Source organism: Erpetoichthys calabaricus, chromosome 3 (genome assembly GCF_900747795.2).
Source record: "Erpetoichthys calabaricus chromosome 3, fErpCal1.3, whole genome shotgun sequence".
Taxonomy (NCBI): Eukaryota; Metazoa; Chordata; class Cladistia; order Polypteriformes; family Polypteridae; genus Erpetoichthys; species Erpetoichthys calabaricus.
Window position 1 is genome coordinate 276672296 of NC_041396.2, and position 21225 is coordinate 276693520.

The window sequence follows — 21225 nt, forward strand, 5'->3', positions numbered from 1 at the left end:
TTCAAATAAAATGTGAATACATTGTGTAATTCAGTGCCAATAGAATTATTTAGGATGGCCCTTCCCAACTCCGACTACAACACTACAGTATTATATTTTGTGCCAGCGGTTTTGTGTGACTATTTTTAGGTACACTCCCAGGATGAGTGTTATCTGAGGTTCCCCATACCATATTTTAGTGGGGAAATAAACATGAATACAGGCTGGTGATGAGGCCTGCTATGTTCTATCAATTTAGTTCATTATGAAAGGCATTTTATCAGATTTAGTGTTTATTGCTGCCTTTTTCATTTAGTCCTGTTATTCACAAACAGACGCTTTCTACTCTGTGAAATGGTATCAGAAACCGAATGAATGGTTGTCCAGTACATTGTTAAATGCTATTCATATCCATGCTTCCACCCTGTTAAACTGAGGGCTAACTGGCTTTGTTAAAGCCAATTCTCACAGCTCTCTGTTAAAGAATTCTGGTCTTCCTTTCTAACAATAACATTGCTTCCTCAGGTGAACAGACAGTGATGTGAGAAATCAATTACAATACATACTACATTACAGAATGCTTTTTATACCTCTTCTGTCAACTGCAGATTCAAACATCACAAACAGTAAATTGATATCTTATTAGCATAGTTTTTAGATTAGTGTTTTGGCACTTGGATAATTTTTTTTCCTTTTTTCTTTTTCAAAAATATTTAACAGGATGTTAGTTTGTCTTTAAAAGTTCTAGCATTTAATACAAATTCCCATTGCGTCTAGTATGTGCTTATGTGCTACATCTTTTTCTTTATCTTTTTTGCTGTAGTGTTACAGATATCTGTATTAATTTAATTTTAAAGTATTTCAAAATAATCCCACCTACAGTATTTTTATAACTATTTATTATCCTGTTGAGGCTGGTGGTAGCAGCAAAGTAGGTTCAAATCTTTATTTTCTTTTTTCTCATAATGGATTTCAGTTCTTTCACCCTTAAAAACAGCATTAACTCAGAGGCCCACATCAGTATATTTTTGAAACATGAGTCTGGTGACACAGCAAGCAGTGGCCATCTTCCTTGGCTACATATATACATTTAGTGGTATTAGTTCCATTAAAGCGACACATCAACTCTTGAGACTTACAGCTTCCAGCAGAATTGCACTTAATCAACAGATACAAGGTTATGTTTCAGTCCACCACAAATTAGAAGAACCCTCAAGAGAAACAAGGAAATGTGAGTGCCTGATTGGGAAAGAAAATAATATTTGATACAATTGGATATAGAAATTCTAGAAAAAAACCTAATAAGATAAGCCTGTAGCTCAGCATAACAACAAGCTACATTGCTGGTCTTATGCACATTAATCCCCGAGTTACCTGGCCCTCACAAAATCTCTGCACCATAGTTTTCTTAGTTGGTGTGCCCTACAAAAGGGATTATATAGAGTAATGATTGATTAACGGATAGCTTGGTATTCACTAAGCTCCAAATGTACCTGACTACAAAATGACAAAGCAGTATTTTCTCTGCTTACTATAGGACTCAGTTTGTTACTATAATCACAAAGTACAGTATTTCTAAGTAGAGGTCTCTACCCTTGGCCTTGAAATGACCATGATGGTATAGCCTTCCAGCCTTCAAGCTTTGCTCAACAAGAATTAAAAAATAAAAAATTAGGTTAAGAAGAAAGATTTCTATTGTGTAGTTGAGTCCATTTAGAGACAAAGGCATTTCTTTTAAGCTATTGTCCAACAATACTGTACAGTATCTCTTTTTAAAATATGACCTTAATCAGTTTTTGGTTTGATATTTTTATCCATTTATATCTGCAAATTTTTTGAAATGTGAGATTTACATGGCTTTATGATCATCCCTTTCCAGGATCCAGTAAGCTGTCTGTGGGTCAATCCAGCTAAACTTAAGGCATTGTTGTCATGAGGTTGTAGGGACAATGCTTGTTTTCACCTTAGTATTTGAGGTTCTTTTACTACCTGTGTTTCATTTTGCAATTGAATGCATGACCTCCATTGCTCAGCATATTTTTATGATCTGCATTGCCTTTTGTATTGCTTGACCAGCCACAGGTCAGTCATTGTTCTACCTATTTTTGAAGTCAAATGCATTATTACTTTAAATGTCCCATAATGAGACACATGACTTACATTGCTCCGATAACTGATGCAATCAGATGCATGACCATCAGTGTCCTTTTTACTGTTGTAAACAGGCACATAACCTGCAATCAAATACATACGTATTACTGTCCCTCAAACAGACATATGACTTTCAGTCTCCTGCAATTAAATGGAAGGTATGTTCCACCCTGCAGTCAGATTCTTGTCCTACTTTAGTCTTAGAACTAACATGGTCAGTTCTATACTTGTATGATCATCCAAAGAACAATTATATTGAGTTAATTGTTTTATTTAATTAGTTACAGGAGTTAAAGTGGAGATTCCAAAACAGACAGAACACTACATTCAACGCAACAACCCAAGCCAAAGAAGATAAACAGGATTTGTGAAGCTTTAACAGGAAAAGATCAAAACCTAAAATGCAAAGCAAAAATTCTCAAGAGCTTGTCTTCGTTTGCCAATGATTCTTCTTTCAGCAACAGTGCCGAAGCCAGGTACAAATACCTTGTTCTTTTATAGACGGGGCTTAAATGTGAACACCTGAAATGAATGTACATAAACAGAGAAGCACCCTAACAAAGCACAACATCATGAGCAATGAAACACAAAATTACAACAATAACGATGTTATTGGCAGTACCATAAATAATAATACAAATTACCTGAATACTGATAGGACTCCACTCCAAGACTTGAGCTCTGAATGCACTCATCAGGTTTGTCTGGAAAATACTCTTGATCTTTTCATGTCAAAGTTTGGTCATGAATATCATTGACAGGAACACAAAAACACTATTCAGAACCTTAATCTCACCAATGTACAAGGTACCAAGCTCTTGAACAAAGTATGCAAAAGTCCATAATCTTTTGAATTTTATAATCTGGTTCTCAAACTGCTAAAATAGGAGAAAGAGTACCAGAGAAAGAATATTAGAAATAGTGAATATGGGTTTCAAATAGGAAACATAAGTACATCCTGTAATGGGCTGTTACAGTATAGTTCACTTATAAGTCACTGGACTGAACTGTTTCAGTTTCTTAATGGAACCAAAAAAATTGGAAGCCAGCTTCTGTAATTGGACCCTTAACCAAAAATCCCTGCTTGATAGCTAGACCTTCTAACTGATGATATCCAATACATTTTTCTTTCAACAGTTTCATGCAGCTATGGCCAAATCAACTTAAATTTTTTTGGAAATCCTTATATATTAGATACAGTGACTGGAAAACAGTGAAAAGTAGGGGGTTGTACCCATAACACATCAAAAGGGGTGTAATCCAGTAGCACTAGATTTTTTAAAAAACAACTTTCTGATAAGGCAAGTACATGCTTCAGATTATTCTGAAAATCTTTTACACACCTGAAAATAGTACACACCTGAGATAAATATGAGACAAACAATGTATGTATATTCATACAAAGTATAAGACAGTGCAGGAAATACTGAAGTATATATGCATTAGCTAGATATTAATGGGAGGAGGTGTCCATACTGAGCAAGGACAGCTGAATTAACTATTTTAGAACTTGATGACCTATAAAAAGAAACTGTTCTTATATCTGCTTGTTTTGTCATAGTTTAGTCTGTAACACTTGGCAGATGGTAAACGTTCAAAGAAGTTGTGGCCTGAATGTGAGGGGTTGGTGATAATTTCCCTGCCCGCTTCATGACTCTGGAACAGACCAGGTCCTGTAAGGTGGGAAGGTTGGTGCCAGTGATGTTTTCTGCAGACCTGACTATTTATTGTAGCCTGATCTTGTTTGTGTAGATTCTGATCCAAACCACACTGTGCTTGATGATCTTAAAGTGGACTCAATGATTGTTGTTTAGAACTGAATCTGCAGCTCCTGTGGTAGATTGAACTTCCTCAGCTGTCACAAGAAGTATGTCTGCTGTGTTGCCTTTTTTATTATGGAGTCTATGTTGGTCTTCCATGTCAAGTCCCGGATGGTCATAGAGCCCATAAGTGTGAACATTTCCACTACCGCCACCTTAATGTTAAGTATGGAAAGGTCCTGAAGTTCACTGTCATTTCCACAGTTTTTGAACATGCTTAGCTCTGGATTGTTCTCAGCACACTAAATTGTACAATAATTGTTGTATCATTTACATATTTGAGGAGCTTAACAGAGAGGTCCCTAGAAGTACTAATTGTACAAGAGGTAGAGGTGAGTTTCTCAAGTTTCACCTGTTGTATCTTATTTTTCAGGAATTTGGTAATCCACTAAGATGGTGAAGATAGGGACAGAAGGGCTGGTAAGTTCAGAATGGAGGAGTTCAGGAAGGATTGTTTAAACACTGAGCTGAAGTCCACAAACAGAATCCTTGCATAGGTCCCTGGGTTGCCAAGATGTTGCAGGATGTAGAGCAGACCTGTATTGACTTCATCATCTACTGACCTATTTGCTCAGTAGGCAAAATGAAGGGGGTTCAACAGGGGACCTGTGATGTCCTTCAAGTGAGCTAACACCAGCCTCTCAAAGGTTTTCATGACTGCAGACGTCATGTTACAGTATTTGTTATTATGAATGGCTGTTTAGTAACCTTACGATTAGTGGATAGAATCTGCCCCTGAATGAATGTAGGAGGACCAGATTCAATAATTGAAAATTACATTTTCTCTTCATGGCAAATACCAGTTGTCATTATCAGAGAGGTAGTCAGTTTAATTATTAATCTTTTTCTTATGAGTTCCCCATCAATAGGTTTAACAGTTTTTTTTTATTTTTATTTCAGCAGTGCAGGTAGTGCAGAACGCCCACAACAAAAAGAAAGTCCCTCTTTAGGCCATCTTTTATGTTCTTCCAAACTACAGTTTATTTTCCTAATTCGATTAGAGTTTGTCTCTTTTCTTTTCTTCCTTTAAACTATGTGCCGAGTTATAGAGCTAGATTATTATATTACCTAAATTCTTTCCCACATTATGACCCGTGATCTCATCTTTTAATTCATCAGACAGCTTATTATGGAAAAAGTGAAATGAGTGCCCGCTCATTGCCATCTGTATCAGTAGACAGTGTTTTGAACATAAGAATGTAGACATTCATTGATGTATCTCCTAGTTTTAAATGTAATATACAATGTGTGGACACTGCTTTTCTTTCTGCTTTGAATCCATGCAACAATTCTACTAAATTTCTAGGGGAAGGATTATTTCTTTCTGAGTTGAACAAGCTCAGATAGGTGTCAAAAATGTTTTTGCACTGGTGTACACACTGCAAGTATTCCAGTCCCCTATATAACACACTGCAAGATATATGTACAGTTCCTTTAATAGAACTATTCACACTGCAGTCAGTCCCTCTGCAAAGTGCCAAACAAGCTGCTGCGCCATGTAGGTCTTTTCATTAAGCATGGATTTAAGATTTCTTAATTGCTTGTTTTTGCATGCAATGGAGATATCTTTGAAGTTAGCCTTGGACCTCTTGGCCACTCAATGTAACAGTCTGAAGTTATTTGGGGATTATACAGTTACACTCATGGCCGAAATTATCGGCACCCCTGGAATTTTCCTTGAAAATGCACCATTTCTCCCAGAAAATTGTTGCAATTACAAATGTTTTGGTATACACCACAAATATGTCTTGCTTTAGGTCTTTGTCATGAACATAGTGTTTCTGACCTGGCCAGACCAAATACTCATTTGGAACCTCCCCTTTAAGTAATATCCCATCATTTTCAAATGAACTAATCACCTTATTACAATCAATCTACACATACATTCATGGCCGAAATTATCGGCACCCCTGGAATTTTCCCAGAAAATGCGCCATTTCTCCCAGAAAATTGTTGCAATTACAAATGTTTTTGTATATACATGTTTATTTCCTTTATGTGCATTGGAACAACACAACAAAACAGAGAAAAAAAGCCAAATCTGACATAATTTCAAACAAAACTCAAAAACCAGGCTGGACAAAATTATTGGCACCCTCTACTTAATATTTGGTTGCACGCCCTTTGGAAAAAATAACTGAAATCAAGAGCTTCCTATAACCATCAACAACCTTGTTGCACATCTCAACTGGAATTTCCGACCACTCTTCTTTTGCAAACTGCTCAAGGTTTCTCAGATTTGAAGGGCCCCTTCTCCCAACAGCAATTTTGAGATCTCTCCATAAGTGTTCAATCAGATTTAGATCCGGACTCTGCTGGCCACTTCAGAACTCTCCAGCGCTTTGTCTTCAACCATTTCTGAGTGCTTTTAGAGGTATGTTTGGGGTCATTGTCCTGCTGGAACACCCATGACCTCTGACGCAGACTCAGCTTTCTGACACTGGGCCCTACATTGCGCCCCAATATCTTTTGGTAGTCTTCAGATTTCATGATGCCTTGCACACAGTCAAGGCATCCAGTGCCAGAGGCAGCAAAACATCCCCAAAACATCTTAGAACCTCCACCATGTTTGACTGTAGGTACTGTGTGCTTTTCTTCGTAGGTCTCATTCCATTTTCTGTAAACAGTAGAATGATGAGCTTTACCAAAAAGCTCTACCTTGGTCTCATCAGTCCACAAGACATTTGCCCAGAAGGATTTTGGCTTCCTCAAGTACATTTTGGCAAACTCCAGTCTGGCTTTTTTATGTTTCTGTGTCAGCAGTGGGGTCCTCCTGGTTCTCCTGCCATAGCGTTTCATTTCATTCAGATAGTTCGAGCTGACACTGTTGCACCCTGAGTCTGCAGAACAGCTTGAATATGTTTTGAAGTTGACTGGGGTTGTTTATCCACCATTCGGACTATTCTTCGTTGCAGTCTTTTATCAATTTTTCTCTTCCGTCCACGTCCAGGGAGATTAGCTACAGTGTCATGTGTTGTGAACTTCTTGATTATGTTGTGCACAGTGGACAAAGGAACATGAAGATCTCTGGAGATGGACTTGTAGCCTTGAGATTGTTGATATTTTTCCACAATTTTTGTTCTCAAGTCCTCAAACAATTCCCTGCTTTTCTTTCTGTTCTCTATGCTTAGTGTGGCACACTCAGACACACAACAGAAAGGTTGAGTCAACTTTTCTCCATTTTAACTGGCTTCAGGTGTGATTGCTATATTGCCAGCACCTGTTTCTTGCCACAGGTGAGTTCAAACGAGTATCATATGCTTGAAATAAACTGATTTACCCACAATTTTGAAAGGGTGCCAATAATTTTGTCCAGCCCATTTTTGGAGTTCTGTGTGACATGATGTCAGATTTGGCTTTTTTTCTCTGTTTTTTTGTGTTGTTCCAATGCACATAAAGGAAATAAACATGTATATACAAAAACATTTGTAATTGCAACAATTTTCTGGGAGAAATGGCGCATTTTCTGGGAAAATTCCAGGGGTGCCGATAATTTCGGCCATGAATGTATGTGTAGATTGATTGTAATAAGGTGATTAGTTCATTTGAAAATGATGGGATATTACTTAAAGGGGAGGTTCCAAATGAGTATTTGGTCTGGCCAGGTCAGAAACACTATGTTCATGACAAAGACCTAAAGCAAGACATATTTGTGGTCTTCAGACAAAGGTCCAAAACCAAAATATAAAACATAGACGGCAAAACAAACTTGCTGAAGAATCTTGTCGTGTGTTCTTGTGCCAACAAGTTATTTTCCTTGATAAACAAAGTGCGGATGCCAGATAAACAATTTTTTTGTGATGGGCTTAATCATGCGTACCTTAAAAGAACATGCACATTTAGCTCCATTTGTTTTTGTAAAATGCTGTTCATCTGAGTACAGGTTCAGAGCATTGTAAAACATTTGCATATATAATTTGTACAAATTACATATCTTACATATTGCATAATACAAGTAAACAGTTAAAAAATGATTAACATAAACAGATCTATGAATATGTATCCATTAATGCTTTTGTTGAGATGTGGCCAGTTCACAATGGAAGAGATCAAAATAAAAAATCTATTCAGCAGCATCCCTGGTGAAACCAAAACTATTTGGGGGTTGGGTTGGGGAAGTTCCACAGTCGGTTATATACTGTATGTAGGCAAAGTGCCCTAACAATGCACAAATGGTGTTAGTGATAACTTAATCGCAACCTGGTAAATAATAATAGAATACTGACAATCACATGTTGGGCCTTTAACACATGTATATTATTATGGTCAAATGTATGACAGTTACTGATTTGGGTAATATTAAAATCAGAATAATGACCTCCACTGTCCGACAATTAGATGTGCAGTCTATATTGCTCTGCATATTGTTGTGTTTAGATACTGTACATGAACTTGGCAATCAGCAGTAAGACAAAATAAAACAAAAGACCTTCATTGTGTTACAAGCACATACATGATTTTCTCCACTTGCTGTCAGACATATGACCTTTCGTACCCAAAATCCTATTGCAGTCAGACAGAAAGTCTTCGGTTCACTGTGCATTGTTCCAATCTGATGAATAACTTTCACTGTCCTAAAAAACCAATGACATTCAGTATGCTTCACTCAGGCACGTAAAAATTAGTTGTCTGACTTGGGAATACAATCAAGCACAGGAACTTTTCTGTCCTTCTATTAGATGTCTACTTTTCAGTACTTGCTATATTGTTCCATTTAGATGCCTGTCCTTCATTGTCCTGTGTATCATGTCAATCAGCTGCATAACCTTCACTTTCTTAAAATCCCTACACATGACTTTCACTGCTCTGTAATAAAATGTTTGAAGTTCACAGTCTTGTAGTCAGATGCATGACTTTTACCTCCTAACATTTTATTGTATAATCATTCCAGACCTCCATCACTGAAGCTCATGGTCTCCTCTCTTTACCTATTATTCTTTGTCTGTGGTCCTAGCTTAGTTGCTAGGGTGGATGGCTATTCACTATCATTTTCATGAACCTTCTTTATAAAGAAGGTCTGTGTGCATGTGACATTACTTTGACCATTTTTTGTGAATCACTCAGCAGTATTTTTTAGTCTTTTTGTTCTTGTCTTGTTTGTCCATTTTCATGTCTAATTTCAGCTATCAAAAGTAAAAAAGAACATACCTTATAGTGAATATGAGAAACCATTTAAATTAAAATTAGACAATTAAAATGAGAGATTTCAAGTGTAGATTATTTCAATTGGTTAAAAATACTACGTGGCATACAGAGGAATTGTTTTATAATAAGGTGCATGATTGCCATTGCCCTAGAGCATGGCCTTCTTTTCTCTGTGTTGTTACTATCAAACACATGACTTTCACTTTGTGTTCCTGTCAGAATCACAACCTTCACTGGTCTTCAATCCAGTGCATTTGCATCATTTTTCTTCACATTACTACAGCCAGAAATATTACCTTCACTATCATTTAGTTAGAGGTGTGATCTTCATTGCTCCATATATATTTGAGATCAAATCTTCATACTCCCATTCATTTGTTTCAATCATGATTTATTCTTCATTATCTTTATCGTATTGCTGGATTCATATGCCTGTCCTTTATAGTCCTTCATTCAGATGACGATCAGACACATAAATGTACTCTGCATTTTCTTACAGTCAGATTCATGACCTTCATTGCACTTTACTGTTGTGACCAGACACAAATCCTCACTCATCTGTTGCTATATCAATAGTGGAAAACACAAGTACTCAAGTGCCATACCAAGCTAAGTTAATTAGTGCTTGTGGTGCCCCGTCACTTCACTAGTGAAAAATTGATATTGTTGGTTAGATGCAGATTATACACAAACATTCTGTTTTCTCTCATTGGACTCAATACATACTTTAGAAAGTGAACACAGAAGAAAAATATTGCTTTGCTCACTAAATAATCTGTATAGTTGTGACCTTCTAACTGTTAGGGAAACATGTGTCTTAGGCTTTTGTGTTTCCTGGTGTTGACTATATTAGATGGATTGCCAAATGGATGAACTGATCTCCAGGGGTTTGCCCCAGCTGCTGCATGACCTCACTGTCCAGGTAGTGACCAGCACACCTGGCAAACCACATAATGGCTCTATCATATAACATAGATGATAATAATTCTGGAAAGCAGTCATGCTGAGTATGTTGTGATTTTGAGAGGTGAATCACTAAGGTGCCTCCCCCCCACCCTTGCAATTACAAGCCTACAGCATCTGCATCCCTACTGTTCCCTTGACAACCATCATACACTCCCACTTCCTAATGCCCTGTCTCTTCAGAAATATTGATGTGGGAAACTTATGTGATAATTACTCTTGTGCAGAATCACAGCTGTAGAATGCTTCTTAAAATGCAGCAAATAGCTAAAGTCCCATCACCGTATATATGAGAAAATGATGTGACACACTTCATTGTAGTGTTTCGACATCACTCATACTGAAGATAAGCCCGCCTTCATTGCAAACTGAATTCAAGTTGGCCCAACCTGAAAGACCCTCTATAAGATAAACTAGCAACACCTTTCAAAGTTCATTTACTGATTGTTATTTTCATGACAGAGTTTTAGATCTACTGTATATTTGTCCGGTATCAAGCATTCTTAATCCATCGGCATCAGACAGAGGGTAGGACCCAACACTGAATGGAATGTCAGTCCATCACCAGGCACACTCCCATACACAGGCACACACAAATTTGCACCTATGGGGCCTTTGACTGTCACTTATAACACATTTACATGGGATATGGGAAAAAACTTGAGTACCTAAAGAAAAAACACACAAGTACAGTGAGAACGTGCATATTCTTCACAGAGAATGACTAGGCATGGGATGTGAAATCAGAAGTCTCAAGGTGTGAGGCAGAAGTATTAACCATTGTCCAACCATTCTGTCTATTAATAGATCTCTGTGTCTGAAATTTATAGTCATCATGTACCTTTGGGTTCCTGAAACTGAAAACAGCACAGACGCTGTCCATCTCTTTGACCAAACTCCTTCCCTACATCCACTACTTTTTCAGTTATTCAGCTTGAAGCGTTACTTACTGTTTTCACAGGAGCTTCCAATAAAATACCCACCACAACTACCCCATCACTCACATGTGTTTATGGTACAAGTATAATAAACATATAAAAATATATTTAAAAAAGAGAGTCTGTTTTGGGGAAAAAATAGTACTGTGAAGTTCTATTCTATCCTTTCACCAAAAAGTGCAGAAATTTGCCAGCCTCTCTGCATATAGTGACTTATTTTTATTAAAAATTACAAACATAGGCATTTCTTCATTTTTATGTATTTTTTTAAACAAAAGAATTGGTTGGAAGTATGCTTTCCATTGTAAGAAATCACATGTTTAAAATCTACCTAAGGAGTTACAAAGATATGGCAGTGGCAAGACAGTTGGGAATATTAAAATATTCACTTACTAATTTATATTATTTCCTCCATATTTCATACATGGAAATGATATTGTTTTTGGAGAAATAAAGTCAACAGAAAAACATTTTTTGATACCCTTCAAGCATGTTTTGAAATTTTTTGTGTCTGTCATAATAAGTTTATGGACACTGTAATGCAAGAATGAATGGATGGATTTTTAATAAAAATTGTGAACAACATAGTCTTAAGAGTAAATTTGGTTCTGAGTGAATTCCAGTTATTTAGCTTTGAATTTTTAAAGATCAAAATTTTTAAAACCAATACCATAAGCAGCCAAACCACTACTCAGAAAAAAAAGCTCCGGTTTCCTCCTACAGTCCAAAGACATGCAGGTTAGGTGCATTGCCGATCCTAAAATTGTCCCTGGTGTGTGCTTGGTGTGTGTGTGTGTGTGTGTGTGCCCTGCGGTGAGCTGGCACCCTGCCCGGGGTCTGTTCCTGTGCTGGCTGGGATTGGCACCAGCAGGCCCCCGTGACCCTGTGTTAGGACGTAGCGGGTTGGAAAATGACTGACTGACTTTGAAAAAAGACATATGTGAAATTTGATTTCATTGTAAAGCTTGAATTTTGAGCTTTTAAAATTTAAACTTTTCGAATGCAGTTGTCAACCCTAATTACAGTTAAACGTTGATTAAATTCTAATCATTTAACCAAGATGTATATTTGTTTGTGGTAGGTACTTGTTCATTTTTGTTTACAAATGTTTTTCTACTTGGCACCTTTAATTTACAGGTTGGGGGTCCTAGCCTCAAGACCATCCTAGCTGCATGAGAGAAGGTTCAGATTTCTACACCTTCACCTCCAATTTTTTTAACATCTTAAATGAAACAAAGCATGATAAAAGGATTTATTACAAATTTCACTTATTTTAAGGTGAATCAATTCATTAATTAATTGTTCAAATTTAGGTAAAAAAAATTAAGTCCAAATGTTTAGTTTTTAAATTAATTTACCTTTAAACTGGACTAAAATGTGAAAAGCAAACTTCTGTGGCATTGTATTTTGCATATATTTTGGTAAATTCACACTGATGTACTTATGTTGTAAATATGGAGAAAGTCATTTTGCTGGCCACATCAGTTTTTATTTTTTTTACTTAGTAACTAGGGAACTCTTTCCCTGACACACCACAAAAAGCATCACTGGTAAACATCGTTTATGTTAAACATCTCCCTAGTAAGTACCATTTCCAAGTTTTTTCTATTTCAGGTTTAGAAACAGCACCCTCTATTGTCATATTCTCTTGACCACAAGTGTCTAAAATGCAAGACTTCCCACGGAATTAACCCCACTGGTACAGTAGTAGGTGATAGCTTACCAAGGTGTCCTATAGAAAAAGTCATCTTAAACGGCTTCCAAAAAAAAAAAAGTGCATTAAGAACTTAAAATGTCTGACCTGGGCAGTGTCTTTAGTTCACCATGCAGTCTTTTTCCTGTGTGATGAGAAGCTTCTGAGAGGAACTCTCAGCAAGGGAGGTGATGTCGACTCCATTCAGCAGTGGCCCTTTGTGCTGCAGAGACACAGACGCAGATGTGTTATCCAGAGACAAAGCACCGGGTTTGGCGTGCGCAAGAACCTGACAAGCAACAGCGCGGCATTCTAAAAACTGACAAAACCAAAATAGAAGCAGCATTACGTCACACGTTTTGTCTTCAGCATTTGTGTTTCAAAAAAGAAAATGTGGCACTTCCCTGCTTCATTCCTTACTAACTTCACAAGCAAATTCAGTGCACTTCCTTGAGGATCATTTGTCTCTGAAATCAAAGGCAGGAGTGGGTACCCCGTTAGTCACCCTGCCGCAGGCCCTTAGTTCTAAGTTTTCTATCTTCTGGTGACAAATAATAGTTCATGTTCAGGCTGTCAGTCTCTAAGATGAAGGTCATGGGCCACATTTCTTAGTAGTCAAGCTGTTAGTAAGAGGCAGCATGTCTCCAATCAGATGGTCAGATGTGAAAGTCAGTTGCCTCCATGCCCCAGGTGGTCCTAGTGTTGATGAGAGGGACTGTGGCTTCTGTTCAGGAAACAGCTACTTGAAAAGCACACTCCTGCTGGCTATCGTACAGTTACTCTCTAGATAAACTACCTACAACTCTTAATAGTACTGTGGAAGGCAACAGGCTTTCTATCAGGTGATCAACTATGAAAGGAAATGTCCCACACCCCTATGCTGTCCAACAGAATACAGTGAGCAGCCATGAAAAGCAATTACTCCTATACTGCCAACAATGGGCTGTTAAAACAGAGGGTACATTTAATTCTAGCAGTAAGTGTCTAATATACAGTCATGTGAATAAATAAGCGCCCCCTCTTTCATTTCTGTGGTTTTACATATCAGGACATAGATAACAATCATTTTGTGCTTTAAATAATCTATAATCAGATAAGTGTATCTTCCTGTGGAAACCACAAACAATAAAGTTTACATAAAGTAAACTTAAAGTAGTTAGTCTGTTTCACTGCATTGAAGGAATTTTGGCGCACTCCTCCCTACTGCACTATTTCAGTTCATTGATGTGTGATGCTATTTGTTTAAGCTCAGCTCTCTTAAGGTTGCTTGATTTTTTACTTTTTTAGCCATTCAGCTGAAGATTCTCCGATGTACTTATGATCATTGTACCTTTTCCTGATACCAATTTTGCCCAAGTTTGAACTGTCAGAGAGATGTCTGTATGCTTCCCTTTAAAATATATTGCTGCTAGGGGGTTTGCTCGCCAACACCCTCTAGCCTGTGCTATGCGCCAGCCACTTCGCGTCTCTGCCACTGGCGTTGTGAAGAGGGGGGCTGAACACACCCCAAGGAGATGCAGTTGCTCCTTCGAAACCCCCTCTTAAATGGTGATACAATGGGAAACAAATACATTTTTTTTACCTCATCTTTGCTTGATCAGCTGCGGGCTTGCTGCTGCTGCCGTGCCACGTGAACTGCATCTCACGCGGTGCTTCAAATATTTAAAATCCTGTACAGCAGCTTTCCTACTCTTTCTCTTTTATTTCCAGCCCCGAGAATGGTTAAATCTCTTGGCACAAAGTCTCGTCTAGCGGGACATGAGTTCTTGATATTTTTTAGTTTATAATTTAAAAACGGAATAAGAATCTGAAAATCTAACAACATCACATTAAAGTACGATATATTCTGAAAAGAATTACACCAAAAATATATATGTAGGTTTTAAAATAAGCCAGATTTAAAGCGTGACAAAAAAGTGACATAAAAACATCACATAAAATCGTTGCTCAAAATTCTTGCACTTTTAGGCTTAGGATTTTATATATAGAGAGTAGATAAAAAGGAATTCATCGTGAATTGATGAATGATCTTGAAGCATACATATGGCTGCAAAGCAACCCTCAATCATGGCACTGGACTGATGGTATATTTTTGTGTTGATATTTGCTCTGATTTGTTTTTAACCAAACATGGTTTGTTCATAAAAACCAAGCAACTCCACTTTGATTTGTCTTTTTAAGGAGCATTGTTCCAGACGTCATATATTTAATTTACATGCAACATTGCAACCTAAGTTGTCCTGCCATGTTACATTTAGAGAGAATAGGACTTCTCCTGCCTTCTCTTCTATGAAAGCCATGCTTATTGAATAATTTTTCTGATGATGGAGTCAAAAGCTATTGCAGTTTATATCTTGACAGTGGTCTATAGGTCCATGAATGAAAATATTTGGGTTCTTTGTGATTTTGTGAAATATCATACAGCTTCATCTTTGAGAGGGTTTTACAAGGATGCCAACTCTTGGAAAGACTGACAACTTTCTGGAATGTTTTCACTTTGTAAATAATCCATCTCATGGTAAAACTGTGGACATCAGATTGTGTAGAAATGGCCTCATAAACCTTTTCTGACTGAGAAACAGTAATGATTGTTTCTCTGAGGACATAAAAGTGAATTCCTTCAAACCAAGCTACCAAAGATCATGCTTTTATATTGTGGTAATGTTTCCTGGTCACCTACTAATGATGTGCTTTTGATTAACTGAAACTGGCTTTCAATTTATCTCTCAACTCTTATAAAACCATGAAAGGTGTGATGAGTTTTTCATACATGCAGTAGCTTCTGCATGTCGTTTCATTTCTTGATATATGAATAATGACTTAAAATTCTCAAGACATGCTTAATCAGATTCAGAGTCAAAGGGAGATGGACTCTATTTGAGCAGCACTGGGTGCAAGACAGTAATCAATAATGGATTAGGTGCCAAGGCATTGAAGAGCCCACTCATGCAACACTCATATTCACATACACCCAATTTGGAATGGTTAATGAACCTAACCTGCGTGCATTTGGAGATGTGGGGGAGAACTTACTCTGACATGGGTACGAGCATACAAACTCCACACAGAACAAGTATGTGAAGTATCTGTTATGTATTGTTAGCTTCCTAGGTTGGATTTAGCTGATTTTAAGCATTGGTAGACTAGAGAATTATCAATTTCTCTTTAATAATGTATATAAAACCATAGAATTAAAAGTGGTTGTATTTGTACTTATGTTTTCACTTGTCTATAAAAGTATAAGGTGTAGCCATCTGCTGTCCAGCCTCTGGTAACAGGCCTCACATAGAGCAGTCATTGTCAATGGAGACACCTTTCTGTCATTTTGCTATATAGGCAACTGGCAGTACACATCCTACCATACAGTTTAACGAGGAAAGAAATGGCTTCTGCTTCCTGAGATTTCCAAACTAGTGGAGGCAGTATACATACTTTCAATAGCTTCTTTATTTAGAACCTTCTTATACATGGCTTTTGTGCCTACAACCGATACTAAAGAGTTATTGTGGAATAGGAGTACTACATGAAATCACAAATGAATATTTCATGTTAAGGTTAAAGCACAGAAATTTTAATTGAATTGAACTGCAGAAACCAAACTCAAAATTTAAGCAACAGTCACTACCTACTTTGCTTTATTAAGGCAGCAATTAAGTGTGATGGAAATTTTTGGATATACTTTTCTCAGCGCCACACCTTCCCAATTTGTTATTTTTATGTTCATTTCATCCTGAATGTTTAAAAGAAACATGGTTTACAAAATTGCCATTGTTGCTTTGCTGCTTGACTTGTACAAAGAGTAACTAAACATTAGCTCATGCGTATTTGTGAAAAGATTCACAGCATGTCAGTCGCCCAGCTGCTAGAAATAAACAACACACCTTCTTTCAAGCATTCCAAGATGGAAGGAAGTGGCAGCCATCCAACCCCTGGTAACAGGCTACTCACCCTTTTGTGAACCTTTCCAGCATATAAGCCAGTCACACACACATCTGTCACTTATGGAGCCACAGATAAAAGGCAATGAGGCTACCTTTAGGGAGTCAGTCCAAGATGCACAAAATACACTATCAAAATGTGGGTAACTAGCAGAATGCATTCACTCAAGAGGTCAAGGAAGATAACATCTCTCAGTCTGTCAACTGTGTGAAGCAATTCACATTTAAAACCAAGGAAATCTGGTTTAAAAAAAGGAAAAAAACTGACAAAATGTGCAGCACTGTGATATTGTTTTAAAATGAGCCGTGAAATGCACAGCCTGATTCACTTCTGGGATTCATCTTGGCAGATGATGAGTTTGCGGGATCCTGGCCACATCCTTCCAGCAGAGAAGAACAGGGGGCAGGTTCGCGGGGTCAGGCAGCCAGAGAATGGCTAGTAGCGTCACTTTATTTTACCATCTTTAAATGTCACTCAATGAGCCAAATACACCCTCTCTGTTGCTGAACACCCACCACCACCACTGTTCACTTTCCTCAGCAGTCACTGGAAAACTGGCAAACGCTTACAGCCAACGCATACAATGTAATCAGAAAATCAATTTGAGTACAAAGGCATCAGCAGATAGAAAAACTGCTAAAAAGCAGCAAGCAAAAAATATAATTAGTGACAGTTCCTATTTCACTTTTACAGCAGCACCTTCATTTTATTCAAGCCCTCACACAGTTAGCTCTCACGTCTCAAAGCCAGCATCTTCTTTCCCTCATCACAGAGCCAATTTCCCCAAAGCGACCCTAAATGTACCGTAAAGAGAGAATATTAAGTATGTAAAGCATCATGATGGGGATAAAATTTACATGTTTTAGGCATTTCTGAGCATGATTTGACCACTTTCTGTGTAATGTCTGGCTTTGTGTGTGTGTGTGTGTCAGGGCATGAGTTTGAGGATGCAGACTCCAAAGAAAATTGCTTTATCTAGATGAAATTTGACACAGTTACTAGCAACGTAAAATGTGATGAGTCAATTGATTTTGAGCAAAATTGTTCTGGTAGATTTTGTTCGACAGAGATAACTAACATAACATAAAATAACATACGCTATTAGGTATGTATAAGTTAAATATTGTCAAGGGTTATGAATTTTGAAATCAGAGAATTATGCGGAATAATCATATGCTGAGCATTTCCAATTTTTAGAAAAATAATGGAGACCTATCCCTTTCCAAAAATTACTGTAGCACTCCTATTCCAGCCATTGCTTCCTTTTTTGAATTCTAAAGCAACTCTAAAGTACACTTTCCACTGAAAAGTCAGTGAGATGATATTTGAAAACTTTGAATGTTCCTGTGGGTTGTCTGTAAGGGAATCACACCACTCAGTAAATGTTTCAAGTCTGCTGTTTGTTGATATAAAACTTGTCATACATAACCGAAGAATGTTTTTCCATTAATTTGCTGAACTGGCTTGATCCAAGTTTAGGGTCCAAGGGATCTATAGCATATCCTGGCAGCATCAAGTGCAAGGTAGAGAATAAGTGGGGTGCAGTTTAGAGTCATTGAATAAAAACAACTGAGGTTTATTTAACTTGTAAATCTTTTTTTTATTATTTATTCAGAAAATTCTTTTCATCAAAATCACTTGCAAGCACAGGATACATAATTGTTTATATACGGTATGTATTTTCTTAATAATGACACAGGAAGGTTACAAGACTTGCGCAGTATCACACAGTGAGTTATAGGTAGGAATGAATCTGATAGTCTTCTAGGTTAAAGATCATAGCCTTAGCCAATAGGCTACAGTACCAACCATTTACATTAATAAAATGTATGGGCATGGGCATTTTTAAATAAGGTCTTAACTGAACTATAAATTTATATAAACAACATGGCGGCGCCTGTGCAGGCTATGGCTTACAGAGCTCCCGAGTGTGCGGAGTTTAGTGTTAATTTTTATTCGTCTTGGTCGTCTTGTTTGTGTTTAATTTTAAATTTACATTTTAATTCTATTTTTAATTTATTATTTGCACATCAAGTTGTTACTCTGTGGACCCTGAGCTTCGCAATTTCGTCTATCTGTATACTTGTATATGGTTGAGATGACAATAAAGTTCACTTTGACTTTGACTTTGAAATCTGTCCCTTGCTTTAAATTTGAATGGGTGTATTGTTGTGCCTAGTTTTGCTGTTCCCTCTCATTTTCTGCCTCTTCATGATTTCTGCATTGATTATAGCATACTATTGATCTCTGTTTTTTCTTTTCTTGTTCGGTAGGAGCTGACCTTACCTTCTTTATAACCATTTAATCCATTAATCTCAAAATCAGTTTTTAATATATATTTAAATAAATAGATTTTGATATTTTGTCATATGATCTGATTTAATAAATAAATTCTTTTTTTCTGGAAAAAACTGAATACAAAAGTTTAAAAAAAGATATCCTCAGTCATATTTACAGACCTGGAAAACCAGGTAGTTTAGTAACGACCTGTAAATATAAACTAATAAATAAAAATTAGACCCAAAATAACCTTTCATGCATATATTTGTGGTGTAGGAGTATCTGGAAAAACATATTCTTTCATGAATATGAAAAGAATAAACAAACTCCACACAGACAATGACATGCCTACGGATTTAAACCCATGTTCCTTGTACTGTGAGGTAATAACCATAAATATAAAGTCATCATTTTCATTCCTCGTTTCCTGGTCAGAGTTGCAGTTGCAGCAGTTCGAGCTGGATGAAATAGACCAGCCACTTCTACAGCAGCTCTCTCCTGCTTACATTAAAGAACATTTGGATGCTCCCACATCCTATGTAACTCAAGAGATGAAACTTTTCCAGCAAGTCTTGGATCTGTTCCTTTCACTTCTCTCAGTAGGTTATATCAGGAATATGCTACTTCTCATAGGAGAGGCCCAAAGGCAACCTACTTATAAGTTTAAACCACCTCAGCTGACTCCTCTTGGTCTAAAACACTAGCAATATTATCCTGTGGTCCTTGCATAGTGCCATGTTCCTCACCTTACCATAGAGATTAAGCCCAAAAACACTGCATAGGAATGTTATTTGTCTGCTTACACTTTCTACCTTCTTTTGGTCATAATCTAGAGCTTTTAACAATAGCTGAGAGTGGTAATTAAGATTGACTGGTAAATTAAAAGCTTTTACACCAGGGGCCAGACCTAGGCTTTATATTCACCTGGGGCCTCATGTATAAATGGTGTGTACGCACAGAAATGTTGCGTACGAACGTTTCCACGCTCAAATCGCGATGTATAAAACTTAAACTTGACATAAAGCCACGCACTTTTCCACGGTACCTCATGCTCTGGCGTACGCAATTTCTCCGCTCGGTTTTGCAGACTGATGGCACCCAGCATCAAAGCAATGCTACTGTTCCTGTGTGATCACCCTTTCTTTCTTAGATCCACATAATAATAATAATAATTCATTACATTTATATAGCGCTTTTCTCAGTACTCAAAGCGTTATCCACACAGGGAGGAACCGGGAAGCGAACCCACAATCTTCCACAGTCTCCTTACTGCAAAGCAGCAGCACTACCACTGCACCACCTGTGAGGACACATTCCTGACGCGGCTTTATAAATACACTGAAACTAACTGCATATTGTTTATTAGTGTAATGCATCTGATTGTAATTAACCTGCAGCAATATAATGGTCCAGGGAATAGCCATAGTATTCCAAATACCATACTGTAACTGCTTTAGCGTTGTTACTCTCAATGCATCTTGTTCTTCTTTCAGCTGCTCCCGTTAAGGATTGCCACAGCAGATCATCTTTTTCCATATTACTCTCACTGCACCACTTGGAGTATTTATATCACTGTATCTGAGTGGGGAATCACAGCAGCAGCTGATCAGAAAGAGAATTATCGGTATACAGCATGAAGCAGATGCTGCCTGAGCCATGGCAAAACGTTTCAGAGACTTTCCTGTATGAACTTCGCAGTTTAGAAAAAGTTTCATCCCAAGAACTATAAATGCACTAAATCAGTCCATCAAGTGCTCCTTGTAGAACTGTTTGGACTTATAAGTACAATCACCTCACTGTAAACTTGGGATACAGTTATAATATTACACAACCTGCGCCACTTTATAAAGCACGTATTTACATATTGATGACGATATCATTTTTAAGATGAAATGCAGCAAAATATGTTGATTATATTATACAGATAAAACTTTAACTTCATTTAAATAATCTGTATTGTTAATAATTAAACATGTGAGGATATGGTGCCGCAGCGCTAGCTAGTTCATGGATTGTTCCTGCATTGCGTTGTATTCTTGCTCGTGCTGACGTGACACTGAAAGGATAGACGGATAGAATAATTAAACATGCACTACGAAGATATTTCAATGTTCCTTAAAAGTTCTGAAGAATTGGCGTTCTAAGCTTACAGATGGCTTAACGTCTATTACAGAGCTGATTGCGTGGCGTTTGAGTATTTGGAGAAAGAAAGTAAGGACAGGAATTGGGACAGGAACAATCACTGCGCAACCATGTTCCCATGTTTAATAACGTGCTTTCATTCCTATTATCATGAAAAAGATATCATGTACACATC

The 21225-nt window shown here is 37.4% G+C and overlaps 1 protein-coding gene across 2 annotated transcripts in view; it reads right to left on the reverse strand.

Moving 5' to 3' along the window:
* The window catches only part of zbtb4 (zinc finger and BTB domain containing 4), a 153465-nt gene that overhangs the window by 85023 nt on the left and 47217 nt on the right, over window positions 1-21225 (reverse strand). For both annotated transcript variants that reach the window (XM_028798371.2, XM_051925655.1), the window contains exon 2: window positions 12798-12912. The gene's annotated coding sequence lies outside the window, so the exon portion shown is untranslated. The remainder of the gene's footprint in view (window positions 1-12797; window positions 12913-21225) is intronic.